Raw genomic sequence first — 22,041 nt, forward strand, 5'->3', positions numbered from 1 at the left:
ATGTTAGTTGTTCCTAAATTTCGCCTCTTAGTTAATGTTAGTTGTGAAAGGTTATTGGGGATAGTTTTTTTCTTAATAGCGATAAATCTTTGGCTTTTTCTTGATGACTGTAGGGTAGACTATAAATTTATGCAAGCAGTTTCTTTTTGTGTAAAAATTTTACCATACCGTATTTTATTGACTTCCATAATTTAGCGTCATAATAGGTACTTTCATTACGCAGCCCCCTTTATTAGCCTACATGGTCTGTTGAGCTGTTACGCTCAGGAGTTAAAGATTGGACGTATGGAAGTAGATACGCTTAATTAGAAAGTATTGTTTAGTTCCATACCGAAGAAAATGGTTGTCAGAAAGTAATAAAAAGGTAGCTTGAAAAAGAAGTATGGTTTTGGGTTCAATTTTGACTTTTGTCTCTGAGCCCCTTCCATAATCGAAAGATCTTGCCACGTAAAACAGGCTGTTGGAAATTGTAGTACACCACTCAGTGAATTTTTATCTTGAATTTCCTTTAATGTCTGAAGATTATTATTAGAAGCCATTCAAGCACATCCTCATTCTGATATACACTAAACCGTTAGTAAAATAAGAATAAAAATATCCAACATTTCTTTGGATCCATTTGGTGAATATAATGAATTTAAAGCCATTTGGTGAATATAATGAAAAATTAATCTGGACGTGTTCATGCATGAATGGCTTAGTAGTCGCGACGGCAGTTTTAAATGAGAAATTCGCACATGTCGAGGAGATTAGCGTTCGAGCACGTTTGGTGAATGAGTACTGTCAATAGACGTGTTAGCTGCGATTGGTGGAATAGATGTTTGCTTGCTCACTCAGTTAAGTGCTCGCAAGGCTGCTTCTGCTTGTGACAGTCAGTTTGAAAAAAATTTTTTTTTTTATTATAAAATAAACTACATGATAATCAGGTTTTATACATATTTTAAATATATACATGTATAATTTCTCGAATCCTTAATAGACAATAGCTTTACTGATACTCAAATCTGGTACAAAACAAACTATGCATAAAATTTACAAGAAACATGAATTATCACTTGACTTTTTTTTTCTCACACTTTTTTACAAAGTTTACTGGTATTATGTGAGTTGACTACCTTTTCCCATTAAAAACTATAAAGTAAATATTCCTTTATGAAAACATCCAGTATCTTATCTTTATAGACATTCTTCATTCGCCACCAATTGTATGTCCATTTACACTTTAAGGATTGAAACAGCTCTGATCTAGACGTATACTCTTCATTTTTCTCACCCAAACTACATACTATTTTCCTTTTTCTCCTTACCACCTTTGAAGTCTAACACACACACACACACACGCACACATATATATATACATACATACTTTATAAACTTTGTATTTAATCCACATATATCCAAGTTTGATAAAATCAGTGTAAGATTGCCCACAGTTTGCCTCTCCACATATATCCAAGTTTGATAAAATCAGTGTAAGATTGTCCACAGTTTGCCTCCCCATTGTTGGAGCATTGTCCTCTTGTTATGGGCTTCTCCATGAGCAAGAGCCTGTGCTGGCGTAAAGCCAGCTTAATGATAAACAACAACTTATCCTCTTGCGTGGAAGTGTGTAGCATCGCTGGACCTTGACCCTAGAGGCAAAATTGCTCCAAGGGACGGCTTTCTTTCTCTCGCCAGTCGTATTGAAGGTTAACACCAAGAACTAAAGGTTAAGACCATCACCTGAAGCCTTTCTGCTGGGCCATCTTCCTTAAGTTTCACTTCAAGAACGAACCTGTACCATCGCCCGAAGTGATTGCCTTTGAAGCTCATTCTACAGATCATCCAGGGATGATGGTATTGCATTATACAACACGTCTATTAATCATCTTGATTATTAATGTATTATAGTTATTTTGAAGGAAGTCTTAATTGAATGAGTTTTTTTTTTTTTTAGCCATGACATGATTGCTTATAATAGCTGTCAATAATGAATATTAAAATAATGGGGTTATTTATATTGCATATTACTTATAGAAATAAATTTGATTCCATCTTGACTTGTAGCAAAGTAAGATTTGAGAGTGTAGTCTTAAAATTAGCCTAAATTTGATAACCAGGACTGATACAACAAACAGAAAAAATTTCCTCGAATGACAAATAACTCGGATTTTTCTTTTAAGAATGTTAATGGCCTTAGTCTTATACTTGCTTGGCTAGATAGGTAGTAGTAGTGTTTGGGAGTTTAGGCTTAAGCTTACAGGTAAACCTACTTAAATTTCGTGCTTGATTGGGCTAACCCGGTGTGAGAATGTAATTCTCGCAGGCGCCGTTAGTCTGCGCATGGCATATGGGATGTACAGTAAATCCGGGTTAACCTACTCGAGACAAGGCTTAAGCCACTTCCAAGCCTTGTTGTTTGCGTGTCCGGATATCTGCTCTCGGAGGCGGTGCTCTAAATATGCCCGCTCCCCCTCCCCCCCTATTAGAATGCGTCTCATTGTTCATTAGCTAAACTGTTGTTGTACTGGAGGAGAACGCAACCATGACATCGTAAGAAAACCATTGTAATTCGTTCGTCGAGGCTTGAGAGAAAGCAACGACTTGGGTAATGTACGGTAAGGTCGATAGTTGTAGCTTTTTTTTTCTTATAGAGAAAGTTGTGGCTCTCTCCCTGCTTTCGAACAATTCTTATAGGTTTTTCCACTTTACCCTGGAGAATATTAGAGAATATTAGAGAGGCTTCATTCCTTGTCTTTATTTCTTTTATTAATTACATTATTTTTAGATTTTAATACGTGGTTGCAGTGACCCCCATAAGGCTCATTGTCGGTTTAGATATAACCTACTCATAGAAGATATGTAATAAAGTCTCAGTAGATGATAGGCTATATACTATTTTGAAGTCCCTAGAAGACATTTCCAGTATGCTTTGATTATTAATATTTTAGATTTTTTATGATTTCAAATCTGGACAGTAGGTAGTCTTAAAATTCATGTAGCTTATATATAATTATTTTGTGTAATTGGGTGTGTTTTTACGAGAGAGAGAGAGAGAGAGAGAGAGAGAGAGAGAGAGAGAGAGAGAGAGAGAGAGAGAGAATTTCTCCATAATTTTCTTCTTGACATTTCCGTCACCATGACCTCGCGCGCATGCGTGCATTTTTGTCCCTTTCTTCCGCCTAGACAAAAATGTTGTATCTGACGTTGCAAAATGAGTGGATCCCTTGTCTTTTATTTTTTTAAACGGCTTCATAGAGAAAGTATTAGAAATCAGTCTTTTGTGTGGGTTAGCCTTTTTATCGAACGAATTGTTAGAAAAGTCGGAATCGCCTTTTGTTTTGTTAAATGTAACTATGTATCAAATATATATATATATATATATATATATATATATATATATATATATATATATATATATATATATATATATATATATATGTGTGTGTGTGTGTGTGTGTGTGTGTGTGTGTGTAAAAAATATATATATATATATATATATATGTGTGTGTATCTCTGAGAGAGAGAGAGAGAGAGAGAGAGAGAGAGAGAGAGAGAGAGAGAGAGAGCATACGGTATGCATGGGCACACACTAACAGCGGCAAGGGCGTATTTCGAAATGGTTTTATTCGTCTGTCATCGCTATTTTGTGCCATTTTTTCATGTAGACAGTTAACTCGGAATGGTATGGTGATGTTATTCGTACTGAAACGTAACGCACGTTCGCTCTGTATTGTATTTAGTTCAACTGATTCCTAACATTTTAAAGTTCAAGCCCTCTCTCTCGCTCTCTGGCGTGTATAGTATATATTCATACGTTGTATATATTTATTCAGACCACGAAGACATATAGGCCCACACGTACACGCGCTTAGGCCTACACGCTATACACACATATTACTGGGATCATTTTATGAAGGGCCCAATATCATGACGTTTTTAGTCCATGTTACAATCCTTGGCCTATCCCCACCCCGGCATGTGGGGAGAGGGGGTCGTGTTTGGTAGGCGGATCCGCTGGAACACTTGCTTGAGTAGGGTTCCTAACTGTAAAGTTTGTGTAGTTCTGGACTGTAACAAGGTAGCAAAATACTTTGTGAAGTAGGAGAACTAACATGCCAGGAAAGGAAATAGAAATATTTACGTTTCTAGTGATGTGTCTTCTTTCTCATTTCTATTGGTAAGAAAATAACGACGTCAGCATCTTCAGTATAAGCGTCCCGATCTTGCCCTGTGTTACTTTAATAAATATTAGAGTCGTCTCAACTGAGCAAATTCATATGATGGAGCATAGGCCTATCTCATGTATCTTTGCATGCTTCTTGTATGTTTCGGGGAGGTACCATGTGTTTCTTGCCATATTTGGGATTTTAATACATTTTAAACTCATGAAATGCAGGTAAAAATATCATATTTATAGATTTTTGCTCTCAATGTTTGAGAAGCTAAATATTCAAAATACCTCGTTGTTTCAACTTGTTTAAGCTGTATTATCAAGGACTTGATGTCGACACAGGTAACAGCTTTCCATTTTTCTCCAAAAGTCCTTAGGGATGGGTTTCTTAGCTCAAGCCATTTTTTCTTGGTCCTACCGGTCGAGTAGCCTGGTGGTTGGTAGGCCAGAAGCGAAACATGGATCTAGCAAAAGTGAACAGAGAGCTGGGAGCTGATTTTTTTTCCTTTTTTATTTTAAGGCTTCGGGTCAGCCAAACTTGTTCCCCAGACATTTACATGTGACTTAGACCTAATACTTAGAAAGTCTCTCAAGTATCATTGTGTTATCCTCTGTCTTCCGTGAGTAGGTTTTTGTGAATGCAACATCGTATATCCATCCCATTGGTAACATAATATAACTGAGGAAATTCTTTCTTCCAGTAAAATACTTCCCTTCAGTTAAATACTTTCCTTCAGTGAAATACTTCCCTTTAGCGAAATACTTTTCTTCAGTGAAATACTTTCCTCTAGTGAAATACTTCCCTTCAGTGAAATACTTTCCTCCCGTGAAATACTTTCCTTCAGTGAAATGCTTTCTGTGCAGCCATCTTCCCCATATGCAGTCACTTAAACCAGTGGACGTGGCTTTCATAGCGTCCGCTCTCGTGCAGACTTTATGGATTACTTTGGTGTTCTTGTAGGCTATATGTTTTAAAACTTTTTTTTTTTTACCTTATTGCAGAACGCAGTTTTCAAGTTGTTATTATTCATAGTTGCACTTCTAATGAAACAACCCAAAGGACCAACTTGCAAGCTTCCGTTGAATTGAATGGTTAGCCTATGGGCCATATGTATATGATCATAAAACTACATGCAGCCTCTTTCATCATGTCCTGATATTTTTCTTTGTACTGTCTATATAATGTCTTCGTAACTACAGCAAACGCCATTCTCCCTGCCTGTATCACTTGAGTGGTTGGAAAAATTTCCTGTGCATTCAGTGGCATTTAGCTCACTACTAGCACGTAACATGGTCATGCTCAAGATTCTACGTATTTTGTGTGCGTGTTTGTGTGTGTGTATGTGTAAAGGAGGTCGGGAGTTGTGGTTGGTGCTGGGATCTTACATTACCTTTGCAAAACTGGCAGTTGGAAAATATCAAAAGAACTTACCAGGCCATGTGAAAAGTCGATTTTTTTTTTATATACCTTCCCATCTTGTTAATTACTTAGCAGAGTTCCCACGCTCTCAGATGTAGTTCAATGTTTTCTCGTTAACAATAAAACTTTTTTAAAGTTGAACTTCCTATTTCACCTCCATATAGGTAGGCTAATTGAATGATGATCTCTGCAAGGAAAAAGTTTTTGTCGTTATACTAAATATAAGAATTTACCAGATTTTGTGCTAAAAGCTAATTATTTAGTGGAAAGTGTTGCATTGCAACTCCAGTTTAACTTTTATGTCTGGTTTATGGCGAACAGTGCGTATCCCAATGTGGTTACTTTGTGTCCAGAGCTAACACAAATTTAATGACCCGCTGGCGACAAAATAACTAGCTATGGGGTTGTTGACGTAAACCTTAGGAATCGTGGTCGCCCTCACAGGCTTCTTTTAGCATTCAGATAGCATTCAGAAGCCCCTTATCTTCTCCCAGTAGCTTACCTAAAATTCACTCCCACCATAGCAACCATCCAGATTGGTATTTTTATAGTCTGTCGGAATACTGTTGCCATGCAAAGACACTTTGTAGTACAGGTAATTGATTCCACTGACAGCAATGGTGCTGTGCCTGCCTTTTGGCCATATGAATTATTCGTCGGCCAAATAAGGCATTAGATACTTTCCTTCTCTCTTGACAGCTGTGATACTTGATACACGATGCTGGGATTATCATGTGATCGTGCCCTACAGAATTACAATTTCGGTATTATAGTCTTCCTGGAGGTCTTGCCTTGGTAGTAGGAATTTACTGTATTGTCATATATGGCGATTGCTAATCACGACTGAATTTAATTAGGCTCCTTAAAGTACTGGAGTAGTATCTTTGTTTAGCCTAACAGTTTTAAGTCGTGGTGTGTCGGGGGAAAGAAAACAAGCTTATTCGGAAGAGATGAGGCTGGTCTCCAGAGAAATATTTGTGGGTTTCCTTTAAAGATTAGAAATAGTAAATGCGAACGAATGTTGTTTTATTTTCTCAACGTGTGTGTATATTTCATTTCGTTTAAACAGATAAAGTAAGAATAATTATATTAACACTAAGTAATGAAGCGACAGTAGATTTAGCGGCGTTCATCAGACTAAAAGTAAAATGAAGAAGATGAACAAGATTGTCCTGAAAACATGTAGCAAGAAACAGAGTTTTAGTTTTCTGTAAAAAAAGAAAACCATTGCGACGGCTTTGTCTGTCTGTCCGCCATCAAATCTTAAAAACTACAGAGGCTAGAGGGCTGCAAATTGGTATGTTGATCATCCACCCTGCAGTCATCAAACATACCAAATTGTAGCCCAATAGCCTCAGTAAGTTTTAAAATTTTATTTAAGGTTAGGGTTAGCTGTGGATCGTGCGTCTGGCAGCGCTTTCCGGAGGCGTGCAACGCACCTTCACTTCACCGCACCTTCACTTCACCGCCACTTCGCCGCGTCTGGGGAGCAACTGAACACTGGTCGGTGGTAGCTGATAGCTTTATACAGCATTATACGCTGTAAAGAAAACTCGATTTCTTCGGCGCATTTTTTACTTGTTTGTATATGTGTACAGGTAAATACCGTCACTATTTGGTATGAAGGCCTTGTTTTCGGTTGTTATTGTAAAGGGTGCGTTTACACTATAGAAAAACGTTGTAAACGCACATCGGCTACGAACTGTTAATCAGCTCAGTGGTCTGGTTAAACTAAAGATATACTTTTATACCATATACATCACAAACAGGTTGAAAACAGGTCAACGGCAGGAAGTTCTAGGCGAATCTTTGGCTAATGCTGGATAATCGTATAAAGTATACTGGTTAGGACTACCAAATTAAATCGTTGACTTTTATTTAACCTATTTTTTTTAAATGTGTTAATGACACGGTTTACTGCAGTGCAGACGCTCGCTCAGATTAAGGTATCCTTATGGCAGCACGGAACATTGCGGTGTTTATGCGTTGCGTATGCGATCACATTTGGGACAATTCTCAGTCACGTGTACATTTTCACTGCAACCCTTCACATAGGCAATACATGGGCCTTCAGCAAACTAAATTGCTGTCAGTTATATGGCTGGTTTACTTTACTAAGGATTCCGTCTCCAGATTGTGTAAAGATACACTGAAAAATAGTAAACGCAGTGCTTCGGGGTAAAGGTGCCTTTGTAGTTAATACATACTGCAGGTAGTCAGCATTAAGTTAGGAACACCTGCAGTGGAGACACCGGTGAGTATAAGGTTAGGGCCACCCACAGACTATTACAGCATCGCTGTTTGTCAACGGTAGGTCATTAAAATTACTTGCGAGTTAGATAGTAATCAAGTTACAAAAATAAGATTAAGTATACCAACTTTAACCAGCCTATACTAGTGACCTTCCAACAGCTGCTGTAATTCAGCTGAAATGGTGGTTACTTTCGTCATCATATAGCTCGTGACAGGTGCCTTTTCCTCCGTAATGAATTTTCAAATGGGTATTCCTCCCCACAGGAGTCTACGTCCCTTTGTGATGTGGATTTATCGACTCTTTGTTCTTGTACAAGGCTAAGCAAGGTTTGACCTTCCTTGGTAATGAATTACTCGTGGATGGTAATGCTCATTTCTGCTGAGGAATTCGAATGGCCCATTCAGACGTCATTTCATTGATTTACTCTAATTGGATGTATTATTCTGTGTATTCACTTTTACTCGTCTGTTTTACTTTCATATTGTATTTATTTCGTTGTTTACATTCCATACATTTAGGCCTATATAGTTTTATTTTCGGAGATATTACTTTTTGAGTGTTAAATACCCCAATTCCTTGTCATTATGATAATTATAACCTTATGCTGTAAAACTATCCTATGAGACTTCTTATTAATTAAAACCTTTTACCCTAGAAATACGCCGAGAAACTAATTTGCCCTATGCTATGTTTTAAAACTCATTTCTTAATGCCGTAACATCTGTATCGTTAATAATTACTCGTCATAAGTCAGTGGATGAGCTTGGAAATTAACGTAAGAAGTGTAATGATTCAGTAACGTGGTTTCAAAGATCCAAGTTTATATGTTACAGTAAGATTGTGAAGCCAGGGATTTCAGGAAATCCCTGAAATTTTCAGGAAATATGTGAAATCACCAATTCACTAAGGAACATTTGATCCCCAAGGGTTAGTACTAGCCCCTCGGGGATCAAATGTCCCTAAGTGCATTTGATCTTCGAGGGGCTAGTACTAAACGGCGAAACATTGTAGATGAATCACTGTTTTGCGTGTTTAGTACGTGCCCCTTGGGGATCAAATGCAGGGACATTTGATTTTGGGACATTTGATCACAGAGGGGCTAGTACTAAACACGGCAAAACATTTGATCCCCGAGGGACTAGTACTAAACGGCGAAACAGTGTAGATGAATCATTGTTTTTCGCCGTGTTTTAGTACTAGCCCTTCGGGAATCAAATGTCCCTAAGTGAATTGATGATTTCACGAATTCCCTGAAAATTTTAGGGATTTCGCGAAATTCATGGTTTCACAGCCTTAATGTATCATATATAAGTATCTGAGCGGCCCATACTTTGAAAAATCTCATCGAAAAATTTGTAGCATTCGAAACGATGTTTGATGGCACCAAAGTCGACGAACTTTGTTACATGATACTATTTCTTGCGGACGTTTCTTTGATTCAAGAGCTGCATCTCTATCCTCCCTGCAAGTCGGTTGCAAGGCTTCGTTATAGGTCCCCATAGTAACGTGCTCTCTGAACGCTTAAGAAGCTTAGTACGCATTTCTGATGCCGGAATTAGAAAGAAACCTTCCTTGGAGAAAGGAACTCGAAGGTCGCCAAGTCAGTGTCAGAACGATTAAGAGAGGTCACCCAGGATTAATGTTATTGTTTTTCTCAACATCAGTTCACCGTTGTTTTTCCTCTTTCCACTTTTATTTTCGTTAAGGATGCTCTCATTCATATCAGGATTTTTATCTTGTTAGAGATTCGGTGATCATACACTGCCCTTGAAATGTCTTAAACACACCCTTGTGTGTATGTATGTTCATATGTACGTATATATGTATCAGGAACACGAAAGCACTTCTTCAGCTTCTCATTTCAATTCTTCCTCCAGGTCGGTTTTCACCTGGCTAGCATTTTAAGTACGTTGCATATTTCAAAGGGTAATGAATAGCAATATTGATTTTAAGTTCAGACGAGAGCATTGAATCACTTAGTGTCGAAGGTAGAGCTTTAAAATTAGCAACACATTTGGAACATGGAGTAATAACGAAAGGTATCTATCCTAGATATTGACCCCCAAGGGTTTTTGGGGGGTCGTTATCTAGGACTAATATTTTATTAACACATTTGGAACATGGAGTAATAACGAAAGGGATCTTTCCTAGATAGTGACCCCAAGGGTGTTTGGGGGGCGTTATCTAGGACTAATATTTCTTTGGGATCATTATCTTTGATATTTACAGTTTTGTGTTTATGTTTTAACAGTAAACTCCAACGGGCTTGCACTAAATATGCCGCAAAGGTGGATACATACCGGGTTAAAACCCGTGCGGGTCACTATCTAGGAAAGATCCAATGAAAGTTCCGAAGCGCCACCTCTGTCCCTGTTGCTACTCCGTCAGTAATAGGTGTGGCATTATCAGAATTGCTTTAGCAGTTCCAGAACTTTGGCAAAGTTGTTGTTGTTAATTAAGAAAGAAAAGGAAACAGGGTAAATTATGTTCAAGTTTAAAGGTAACAGACTGTGACCTTAACCACTTCAGAGTCATGTACTGATTTGACATACACCCTCCCATCCTATTTCCTCCCATGGGTCGTCTACTTTTAATGGTAGCCAAAAAAACCCGTACCCCCATACAAACAGGGATTAAGGGCGTAGCGTCATCTGTGAGTCAGCATTCAAACGTATTTGTTTGTAGCCGAGCATCAGTCTCACAAGATAATTATGGGATAATCCTCCCGGTTTTTGCCGGACTGTTCCTCGAGTCCCGGAGGATTTTCGGGGATCAACCGGAAGCGAGAGTTGGAAGAGGAGAGGATGATGGGAGTTAACCTTGTTCAGCCCGGCCCCCGAAGCCAAAGAAAGCTGCACCCAGGAGAGACCGTCAGAATTTTGAACAGACGAGATCGCACCTTGCGAGATCGCTTCTGGGCGGAGGGGGAAATTGCGCGAATGCCGCTGCCTGCTGGTTGCTGTTACACTCCTCTGGGTGTGCCAGGATGTGCCGACTCCGAAGAAGGGAAATGTTGATCTGTTACGTACCTAAAATTAGCTTGTATCTCTACGTAAGTTGGGACTTGTTTGTTATTTGATGCCATGTTGCTTATTAAAGAGTTTTGTGTGAATGGGAAACCTTTTTTTTTTTCTTCTTCTTGAAAAACGAAATCGTTGCTTCCGCTTGTTATAATAATTAAGGAAGAATGTACGCACTTGATGAAAACTTGATTTTTTTATTGAAAGAAAATTGGGGTTGACACAAAAGTCTCATGTAGCGTTTTTATGAGACAGTATTATTTCGTAGGATTCAGATGTCCGTTTAAACCTTAACTGAACTGTATAACAGATTCCTATTGTAAGGTTAAAATTCTTATTTAGTTCTTTTTACACTCCTATTTCCTGTTTCCTGTGTGTACATTCATACGTCTTAGTCTGAACTACAGTATATTTTCATTTCCTATTCCTCTTATACACCATGTTTAACCTTTTATTTAGCTCGTTTTATATATAATAATTATGATTTTAATCCAATTGTAGGCTTATACGCCATTCAGCTTTTTGGCTAAAAGAATGGGATTTCCATGTTCAGATATCGAGTCGAGTCATTCCCTTAACGCGTGGGAAAGAGGGCAGTGTAAATCGTCCCCTTAACCTTGACGTGCCCTGAAAACACCCATAGGCATAATATTATGTTTGTATTGTGCGTCGCTTCAGGCATGAATGGGCACATACCTAAGGCTGTTGGGGACTTCTTATTTTGAACTTATCCTTACGTAAGGCTAACTCGTTGGAATTCCAAACTGAATAAATTAGTAACCTGTTATTACTGGATTTTGTGTGGATTATCTAGCTAATCTGATTGATTTAACTAAGAATTATAAAAACATACATTTTGGATTTTTTCATATTTGTAGCTATGTCAGCATTGTATATAGAATATATTAATCAGTCACCAGTGATTACTTGATTTTTGTGTGGATTCTGTAGATGATTTAATTACCCAAGCAATAAAATATTAAAAAACACACATTTTAGATTTATTCATATATAAAGCTGTCTAGTCGGCGTTGCATGCAGAATATATTAGTCAGTCACCAGTGATTATTTGATTTTCGTGTGGATTCTCTTGACAGTTGAATGAGTTTAACAATATTTTATTTAAAAAACACAAAACACACACACATTGCCAAAGGTCTTTGGTTTCACGCCTCAGTGGTCACGCTGTGCTGACTGTGTTCGCATGTCAGAACCTTCGCCCATGTCAAGTCTTTAGCGCATGTTATGCCGCAGGAAGGTCCTTGAAGGACTTTCTGTGAATTGAATAGGAATTTTAGGAGGAGCACGTTTCTTCCGTGAGGTTTCTGCCCCTGCTAGTTTTGCCTCTTTGTTGATTGAACTTGTTAAAGCCGGCTAGACCTCAGAGTTGCACAAGGGAAGAAATTTGACGATGAATTAGATTAACTGATTAGATTTTCATGTAGATGACTATCGTAGGGGAGTAGTGCCGTCAGTGCACCTTACGTGGTGCACTGTAGACATTACTGTTGGGTAGCCTAAATAGACCTGTCATTTCACCCAAATCCTTCGGGCCAGCCCTATGAGAGCTGATAGTTAGCTCAGTGGTCTGGTTAAACTCTTTTAATAATAATTACTGTAGGGTGTTTTGGTTATTGCAGTTACATACTAAAGGCTGTTTGCAGCGTCCCTTCGGCCCCCCTAGTTACATCCACTTTTTAGCCTTTGACTTTCTGTCCAACCTCTCTTAACTAACTAGTCTCCCAGTTCCACCTTTAGAGCCTTTTACTTCATCCTGTTTATTTTCTGGATCTCTTTATCTTACTGTCCAACCACTCCAACTCCTCCTTTATAATGGGTTAAGCGTTGAATGGCCGAAAGTACCCCAATGCTTGACTTGACAGCGAAAATTTCTTACAATCAAATAAAATCATTTCATGTAGATGAATCTGAGCTTTATTACCCCTGCAAAAGAGGTTTTGTTTTAGGTTCGATCTGTGTGTCTTTGAGAAAGATTGAGCGTAATATATGTGGATCAGTCTGTTTTATTGTCTGTAATGTATATTCAGAGAAAAAGGTTGCCGCTTGTAGTTTGTGAAGGAAATCGTAAAGAAAGCAAAGTATTTAAGTAATTAAGCTAATTACGTCCTTGTATTCAAGAAAGACAATGTAAACGATGCACGTTTTTAGATAACTAAGATAATCGCCAGTCGAAGGTTTATAATTTAAGCTCTGACTTCTCTTTCTAGTTTTAAATAAGGACAAAAGAATATAGCAAAATTAGGAATAAGTCTTGAGTTCACTATTCTTGAAATGAAGGAGCACAGTAACTTCTAATCAGATGTATTGACAGTAGCTTACGATTTAATTTCTTGGGAAACAAAATTTGAATGTCAATATACAGTATATATATATATATATATATATATATATATATATATATATATATATATATATATATATATATATATATATATTACGTATATGTGTGTGTATAAATAGATAGATAATGTAGACAGAATCGATTTGCGTTTTCATGGGAACTTCATCCTCTTTGGAAATTTCCTAGTACTGGTCTGTAGGCTAATTAACTAACTGAAGAAATTTATCGAATTTTCAGCGGAATCGACGCCGCAGTCAGAGGACCCGTGTTAAAAAATTATTTTTTAATTGATCCTTTTTCTTTTTGGTCAAGAAGCATTCCCGTAGCGGGGTAGTCCTGTCAGTGCACCTCGTGCTGGGCACTATAGGCATTAATTAAGGTTCTTTGCAGCGTGCCTTCTGCCCCTAGCTGCAACCCCTTTCGTTCCTTTTTCTGTACTTCCTCTCATATTCTTTCTTCCACCTTACTTTCCAACCTCTCCTGACAGTTGATTCATAGTGCAACTGCGAGGTTTTCCTCCTGTTACACCCTTTACTGTCAATTTATGTTTCAGCGCTGAATGACCTCATTGGTCCCAGTGCGTCAGTTCAATTCAGTTCAGTTCAGTTCAAGGAGCATTTTTGGAAGACGCTTTCCTCCATAAAAATACCACAGACAGTTCCAACTGTATTCCGTTGACTGCCCTGTGTGTGTGTATCTGCCACGAAGACCCTTCTTATTATCGAAATCTCCCATTGTTTTTGCCGTCTTCAACAGTCAGTCTTTTAGGCCTAATGAAAGTCCTAGCGGTGTCTCGGCTAAGTGTGCGACTTTTTCGAAAGCAGTTACATAAAAGTGCGGCTTAGGCCCCGTAATCTTAATTATAGCCCCAATGAGAGGGTTCAAAGGTGAATTGTAAAAACGTGACTGAGAATTGTCCCGTTGTGGTTACACACTCATATAGAAACGCAGGTTTCCTCGCAATCTTACAGTTACACGGAAAACCTGGATTTGTATGTATGTATTGACAGATATTCCTTTACAAAATGCGGAAATAATCAAGATTTAAGTAGACAGAATATAGGTTTTAGGCCAGAGGCCAAGCGCTGGGACCTACGAGGTCATTCAGCGCTGAAAGGAAAATTGACACTTTGACAGTAAAATGGTTTGAAAGATGTAACAGGAGGAAAACCTCGCAGTTGCATTATGAAGCAATTGATGAATGTTGGTAGAAAGACATTAGAAATAGAATATCAACAGAGTTACAGTAAAAAGAATTAAGGGGGTTACAACTAGGGGCCGAAGAGACGCTGCAAAGAACCTTAAGTAATACCTACAGTGCACCGCACGAGATACACTGACGGTACTACCCCCCCCCCCACGGAGGTCAAGGTTTAAAGTCAAGTACAGCGCAATTGCCCTGAGGTCTCTTGAACAAACCTATAAATCATCAGTTCATTTTCTTGTGAACAATACACTTGCCAGACCACATGAGTATGAAAGTAACAGTTAAGTTTTATGTATAGGCTATTCAGAATTGTTCTAAATTCAAATCTGCATTTAGCACATTAAATATATTAACCAGGTGATGAGAAATCATATCATTTGCTATCCGCTATTCAGTGGGTTGGTCCCACTTTCTTTCCTAAACTTAGGCTTACAAAAATAGGCAGATTAGCGCAATTAATAAAAATGTAAGATGTGCAACTGATAGACAATGACAGTGCTACACGAGCTCAAATTGGGATGTTTGTAACGTCAACTACAATGAACATAGTAACTTCATTGAAAACTATAAGGAGCATAATGAATAAACATGTTAAAAATGCGACGAGGTTTCTTCTGTGCAATCGAGTTTTCTGTGCACCGCTACAGCATATAATCAAGGCCACCGAAAATAGAGCTATCTTTCGGTGGTCTCGGTATAATGCTGTAATGAACCTCGGCCCATGAAACTTCAACCACGGCCCGGTGGTGGCCTATCCTATATCGTTGCCAGAAGCACGATTATGGCTAACTTTAACCTTTAATAAAATAAAAACTACTGAAGCTAGAGGGCTGCAATTTGGTATGTTTAATGATTGGAGGGTGGATGAGCAATTTGCAGCCCTCTAGCCTCAGTAGTTTTTCAGATCTGAGGGCAGACAGAAAAAGTGCTGACGGACAAAGCCGGCACAATAGTTTTCTTTTACAGAAAACTAAAATGGAAGGAAGGGGTTATATGCAAGGTTTGAACCTAAATTAACAATTCGACAAACATGATTGACAAAGTTTATGGTCATAGAATACAGGACTGAGACTTGAAAATTGACAGCAGTCATCAATCATTGGCTTAGCAGTTAATTTTACAACCGCAGCAGCAAAATCCTTACCGTCAAAGTACAGTGATTATGATGATTACTATAAGGGCCACTAAGCAAAGAACCACAGTGTACCATTTACTTATCTATCATTTCTCCTTCAAGAACGGAATTCTACTTAGCTTTCTCTGTCAGTAACCATTAGGGACAGTTTGGTTTCCTTCCGTCAGTGGATCATTGCTACTGGCCTCTTTTCCCATTCGGAGCAGTTTCTCCTGCCACTGTCGACTTGTTACAGAGTTGCAGAGTGCGACTGGTAAAGGTGTTGTCAAGTTATTTACCCAGTGCTGATTTCTGATGGGAGTGGTAATATGGGACTGTATTATGGGAAAACTAAGCACCCTGCACCTGGATAGGTGTAGTGCTATACTGTTTGTCTCAGATCTTTTGAGGCTAGGGGAAGCTTTAGTAGGGATGGTCTTACAGAGGGACGGCCCTGCCAAAGATTGGTGAGATAGGCCGTGTTCTCATTGGCAAGGTGAAGTTATGGAGGTATGACTTTCTTGCTTTAGTCTTTTTTAAACTAACACCAGTGCCGTGACTCTTGTTACAACAAATAGAAAATGCAATCGAGTTTTCTTTACAAAGTGTAATGCTGTATGAAACTCTCAGCCACGGCCCACGAAACTCAGCTGCGGCCCATGAGACTTTCAGTTTTAAATAAAATAAAAACTACTGAGGTTAGAGGGCTGCAGTTTGGTATGTTTGAGAATTGAAGGGTGGATGATCAACATACCAATTTGCAGCCCTCTAGCCTCAGTAGTGTTTAAGATTTGAGGGCGGACAGACAAAGTGACAAGTGGGATCAATCATTGTCCAGGCCTCTACATGCATGTAGCCAACACACTTTTGAGAGGGACGCGTTCACTGAAAGTTTGAGTTAGTTCACTTGACCGTAACTTCCTTCAAGTTGACCTAGCACGTGTGTCTGATCACATGAGAGAGAGAGAGAGAGAGAGAGAGAGAGAGAGAGAGAGAGAGAGAGAGAGAGAGAGAGAGAGATTAGTTGGGAAAATGTCTCTGCTGAAACTCTTGTTTGGGACATCCGAAAGGAAGTAACTCTGTTACATCTGCTCTGGCGATCTCTTAAAGACCGATACACCTGTATATAAGCAATGAAACAGGTGAAGGAGAAGAAAGCTGGGCAAAAGCTGATGACCAGCGCAAGTTGACCAGATCATCTTGAGATTAACCCTTGATCTCATTTTACAAGGATATTTCGGTAATTGCTGCTTTTTTTATTTAAAAATAAGCTAATTTCTTATTTATATCTTCATTTCGTGATGTTATTTCGTAATTTTTACAGTTGAAGGAAAGGAAATAACCATGACTAAAGAAATACTTTGCATAAAAATGGAAGAAATTAAAGGAATTACTGAGTATGTATGTAAATTAATTAAGGGAGTCACCGGTGTGATAGGGTCAATATTTGACTATGGTAGTTCACAGCTAAGGTGAAGTAACATCTGCACTCCAAATTATATGCCGAGAAAAGGCAATATAATTTATATATATATATATATATATATATATATATATATATATATATATATATATATATATATATGTGTGTGTGTGTGTGTGTGTGTGTGTGTGTGTGTGTGTGTGTGTGTATATAATATGTATATATATATATATATATATATATATATATATATATATATATATATATATATATATATATATATATATGTGTGTGTGTGTGTGTGTGTGTTTCATCGACTTCTAAATATCAGTTAATATGACCATCATATGCGTGCCGTAAGAATGTTAAGTAGCGTTCGTGAAAAGAGAGAAATCGCAGACCAGCCTTGAAGAAATTTCATCACAAGGTCTAAATATAAACCTTGGATCATTGTAGATGGTATAAAGGTCATGAGGTATTTTTTCAGGCGACAAAGAACCATTATTTGTTCAGAGCTAAGAACGTATATCGGAATTGTTTTCTGTCTTCTTGTTTAACTATAGCCCAAAATATCGCAAGGATATGGCCGAATGAATATGGCTCTGAGCGTTTCAGTTAGTACTGTAATGCAAAAATGTCCTTTGGTGCTTTTTGAGAGATATTACAAAATTCCAAAGTTAGCCTTTGGTAATGTCGCCCAACTCAGCTGTGACCACGGGCTGTGCGGGTATGTAACAGCATGGTGCCTGGAAGTGACTGGGAATTTCCCTAAAGGAGGCGTGGATGTCTTTAGTGGTTAAGAGCAGGAATGGAGGAGACCTTCAAGAGCTGCTGGAGGGGAAGGTGGTTAGGGGTAGTTGCTGACCAGAGGAGTGTGCCGCAGGGAGCATCCTTAGGGGCCACTGAGTTTCCGATTTACATAAACGACGTCCTTCCTGGTGGAATGACTTTTTTGCCGTAATTTCCTATAGTGTTTTCCGTGATGTGGATCTTCCTTCATGATTTGAGGCGGTCAAAGGCGAAGGTCGGGGTTTTTCATGCGTGGCTTTTAGAATTCTCGTGGAAGGAAGGATGATACTGACGCGTTTTTTGGTGGGGTACAATAAGGATGTCATGTCAAGTTACTTGTGGCTTTTAGGGACAGATTCTTGCTGAATTGCTGGTAACAAATAAAAAAAGCAAGGGGGTGGGGTGAAGGAGAGAGTCTGGCGCAAGGTAGTTGTATTGTCACCGGGAATAAGTCGGTATGTACAATATACAGATGACTTAATTGTCTTTTGTATGCGTCACATGTTGAGGCGTGGGTGACTGCCACTTATTTCCTTTATATATAGCCTATGTGTGGCTGTGTAAATATATATAAATTAAAATGGCCCATAAATATATTTCAGTTAAACTTTTGTTTTGTGATCTTAAGCAAAATAAGGTTTTGCCATGTAAATAGTGTTATGTGGGCCTATTTAATTTCCTAGAACAGTTGGTTTACAGTAAAAAAAAACATTCCTATGTATATATATATATATATATATATATATATATATATATATATATATATATATATATATATATATAAGATTATATATATGTAAAGAGAGAGAGGGATGGGAAGCGCTTTCAAATTTTCCTGTTCGCATTATTTTGGCGTAACACCATCCCGGGGATATCAAAACAGATTGAATCAGACAGCCTTTTAAAAAGAACGAAAGAAAAAAACAAGCATTCAAGGACAGGGGACGGTTACAAACTATTTGGAAGGGGCAGCTGTTTAGGGTGTGACCACGTGTGTGTGATGCCTGCCTTGCCTCCTCCCTCCGCCCCATCGCATACCGCTCCCCTCCCACAATACCCTTGTGGAAGCCACCCCTCCACCGTGAGGTCCCCATCCAGCCGCAACTACTACACATAAACCTCCTCCCGTCTCCATGTGCTCTGGGTGTTGTGGCTCGCGTTTTTCCTTTGGGAATCGTCGTTGGAAACTGTGGACTGCTACAGAAACTATCAGTGCTTCCTGTAGTTGGATAGTGCCATGGCCACGGCGAAGGACCATAAAGGAAGAAAAATGCAGGTCATGGTTGTGACTGGCGTGTTCGGTTTGCGGTCAGGAGCATGAAGCTTCGAGCTGGGTCGGCGGGGTTAAGAGAGAGAGAGAGAGAGAGAGAGAGAGAGAGAGAGAGAGAGAGAGAGAGGCCGACGGGGTTCTTGTTTAGAGAGGAGTGGTGTAGGGAGGGAGGGAGAGAGGGTGGGTAAAAGGGTGGTGATGGGGGAGAATCCAGAGTTGATGTCTAAAAGGTTTTGATTCGGCCGCCGCCACTGTGTGAGCTTCGTATCCCCTCCCGCGTAACGGCTTCCCGGAGGACGTGTGCCTGACACACGGTGGTTCCGTAGCAGCTTTCGTATCGATTCGGTCGCCAACGGACTCTCTCTGAGGGCTTTATCTGGACGATGAGTCCATGACCTTATATAGATAGGTTAGCATTATTCGAAATAGTCATCAGTATTTAATTTCACATAGGCTACATCATGTAATACATTTTTAAAGTCTTGAACCAGTCATTTCCTTGTTTGTGAACGTTGCGAAAGTAAAATCACGCGACCCCTTAACAAGATCGTGTTCAAAATACCATTTGAATAAATAATTCCTATCAAGATTTTTATATATATATATATATATATATATATATATATATATATATATATATATATATATATATATATATATATATATATATATATATATATATATATATATATATATATATATATTACACACCATTAAGGTTCATACATATAAAGGCTATACAATTATGTCATTTTTGGTCATTATATTTTTCTTTTCATATCAAAGGATAAAGATATATTTGCATTTATTTTTAGGGTAACAAATTAAGAGAGATATTAAGATGGATATAAACTGAAAATTAACTACTTAATGTATTAAAATCATGAAAATATTTCTTTTATCGAGAATAAAATATCAAAACATTATGCGTCAGGCTACGCATATGTCAACGAATTACGTATCTTTGGTATGCGGTACTCAGTGGATGATCGTTTTCCTCGTAACGAACTTTTCGGCTGTGGTATGTAACGAAGCTGACTGACCGCTCACTCATTCGGTTAAAGATTTTCATGTGTTTTATTTCTTTTTCATATTAGGAACGGTTTTTCTTTATGGTTTTAATTTCGTTTATTAGTTTGTATCAGAATGATATCGTTCTTTTGAAAGACCGTTTGAATCTCATTATTTGTTAGATATATTTAAAAACAGATTACCGTACCTAATGAAGAATATTTGTAGTTAGACTTTCGAGTTTTAATTTCGGATGTTATATTCTGTAAAATTTTCTCCTCCTGAAATGTTGATTGTGTACTGTATTGTTTATATATTGTTTATCTGTGTATGGCGCTAATCTGAAATGAATGATATTATTATTATTATTATTATTATTATTATTATTATTATTATTATTATTATTATTATTGTAGAGAAAAACATAGAACGGGCTCTTCTATATCCGATTTTAATTATGGATGAAACTTGGTCGTACAAACTGACGCAGCAAAAGTCCCTTGTTCTTACGAAGAACTTTCAACATCAGCTTGTACTTTGACACCCTTATTGATGATTTTGCATGAAGGAAGAGACCGGGACGGGGCCGATCACAGAAAAAAAAAGTGAGAACATGTATGGAAGAAGATTTTATGGAATGTAAGAGACCACACTTGTGTAGAGCACTGGGTAGCATTTGCAAGGTCCGTGTTCCGATCCCTGCCTGCCGCCTACCAGTTGCCCTGTCGGTCAAAGGGTACTAGTGCCAAGTGACGTTATTGCAAAAGATTGCTTGCAACGTACTGCATTTATTTACATTTTAATATTAGGTAATTAATCGCTTATTTTTGCATTGCAGTTATAGGATTGGGTTGATTGATTTTGTGAAGTTTAGGCTGTCAAGCCAAGCACTGGGCAAATTTTAGCCATTTAGCGCATAGAACAGTGAAATGAAGAAGTTGGAGTGGTTGGACAGCAAGGTGAAGAGATTCAGAAAAATAAAGTGAGGAGGAGTTGGAGTGGTTAGGCAGCACGATAAAGAAATTCAGAAAATAAAGTACGGAAGTCTAAAGGTAAATTTGGGGAAACCCGACAGATGCACTCTTAAGTAACAGTTAGAGAGGTTGGACAGGCAAGATTGCAAACAAATTATCCCCCACTCTTCCCACGTAATTACAAATTTCAGGAATATGCCCAGGGTATGGGTATATTGCGCTGTGCCCCTCTGTGTGACCTAATTCTTTCACTTCCACGACATATGAGAGTCCTTTTTTCCCACACTTACGTAATCCATGACATCTGAAACTCATCATTCCCACACTTACGCTGCTCAATCAACCAACTGATCAAGCTTTCACCGAAGCTATTCATGATCAACACATTATTAGAAATTAAAATTCCTTCACCTTTTTATCGAGGTGTCTGTTTTCTCAAACCGCAGATCTTCCTATAATGATGTTTAATTTCATTTTTTCCAAAGTGTAACTTTGTTTTTAGTTTTCTGTAAAAGAAAACTATTGAGATGGCTTTGTCTGTCCGTCTGCACTTTTTATGTCTGCCCTCAGATCTTCTACTGAGGCTAGAGGGCTGCAAATTGATATGTTGTTCATCCACCCTCCAATCATCAAACATACCAAATTGCAGCTCTCTAGCCTCAGTAGTTTTTATTTGATTTAAGGTTAAAGTTAGCCATGATCGTGCGTCTGGCAACGCTATAGGACATGCCACCACCTGGCCGTGGCCGAAATTTTCATGGGCCGTGGCTCATACAGCATTATACGATGTACAGAGAAGTCGATTGTGCCGAAGTTTCTTCGGCTCATTTTTTACTTGCTTGTTATACTCTCTTTCCAGACATGTTTTCTAGATCAGTAAATGTTCTGTCTTAACATTGTGGTCTGAATTTTGTGTAAATTTCCTCCGTAGGGGGTTAGTGCCGTCAGTGCACCTCATGCGGTGGGCTGTAAGTATTACTTAAGGTTCTTTGCAGCGTGCCTTCGACCTCTAGCTGCAACCCCTTTCCTCCTGTTACACCTTTC

General features: G+C 38.4%; 1 protein-coding gene across 5 annotated transcripts in view; it reads left to right on the forward strand.

The window, feature by feature from the left end:
* Positions 1–22,041, forward strand: part of LOC136838772 (uncharacterized) — a 96,399-nt gene that overhangs the window by 15,732 nt on the left and 58,626 nt on the right. Inside the window, exon 1 of one of the 5 annotated variants that reach the window (XM_067104279.1) lies at positions 2,579–2,597. The exons of the other annotated variants lie outside the window; for them this stretch is intronic. The gene's annotated coding sequence lies outside the window, so the exon portion shown is untranslated. Of the gene's footprint in view, positions 1–2,578; positions 2,598–22,041 lie in introns of those variants that run through there. 5 annotated transcript variants of the gene reach the window in all.

The sequence above is a fragment of the Macrobrachium rosenbergii genome, chromosome 5 (assembly GCF_040412425.1).
Source record: "Macrobrachium rosenbergii isolate ZJJX-2024 chromosome 5, ASM4041242v1, whole genome shotgun sequence".
Classification (NCBI taxonomy): Eukaryota; Metazoa; Arthropoda; class Malacostraca; order Decapoda; family Palaemonidae; genus Macrobrachium; species Macrobrachium rosenbergii.